Here is a 965-nt window from a genome sequence, read left to right on the forward strand (position 1 = left end):
TATATATATATATATATATATATATATATTGTCCATCATGAAATAAAATGTCTGAGGTTATCACCAACACTTAACAGAAATATTCTTTTTATTATGCCCGCATCATTTGTATGCATGCAGTATGTATTGTATATTAATCTCAAGAATCATCCGAAATGACTAGACATAACGAAAAACAAAATAACATAACGGTTTTCAAGCCCGCAAACCCGCCGATGCATACATATTCATGCACACAAACACACGCCTGTATATATACATTCTTACACAGACACACACACTCATACATACATATGTATACACGCATACGCTCATATGTATGTGTATGTGTATGTGCGCGTGTGTGCGTAAAGGTAAGATCCAAGGATCAAGGTGTAGGAAGATAGTAAACTTCGAGCAGCCCGTACAAGATATAAAATACAACTTTCAGAAATAATAGTGGTTTATTGAGGTAAAAGCTTGTAAATTTTTTCCCGTTCGATAAGCTGAAAAAATTATTTTATAGCTAACAGTTAGCAGTGGGGGTTCCTGTTTATGCAAATGCAAATCCAAATTTAGAGAATAGAGTATCTCTAATTTTGTATATATGTATATGTTTAAGATAAGGTTGATTGTGACGACAACAACGACGGTATGATGATGATCATGATCACGATCATGGTTATGATGATCATGATGATCATGATGATGAGGGTGGTAGCGGTGGTGGTGGTTTTATCGATGATGGCGAGTACGACCGTGAAATTTGTATTCAAGTAAGATCATTTCAAGGTGGATAGTTTTGTAGCCTTCTTTCCTGGAGCCGACTGAATTGCCAAAACTTTGATACACTGTAAAACAATTATTGGACCACAAGAGGCCCGAACACATTTTAACGGATTCCCTAAACTTAAATCATACATGGCAAGTATATATATATATATATATATATATATAAATATATATATATATATATATATATATAT

General features: G+C 33.5%; 1 protein-coding gene across 2 annotated transcripts in view; it reads right to left on the minus strand.

Annotated features, from left to right (window-relative positions):
- The window catches only part of LOC106883780 (glutamate receptor ionotropic, kainate 2), a 276,968-nt gene that overhangs the window by 47,257 nt on the left and 228,746 nt on the right, over positions 1–965 (minus strand). The window lies entirely within an intron of this gene.

This window comes from Octopus bimaculoides, chromosome 13 (genome assembly GCF_001194135.2).
Source record: "Octopus bimaculoides isolate UCB-OBI-ISO-001 chromosome 13, ASM119413v2, whole genome shotgun sequence".
NCBI classification, from domain to species: domain Eukaryota; kingdom Metazoa; phylum Mollusca; class Cephalopoda; order Octopoda; family Octopodidae; genus Octopus; species Octopus bimaculoides.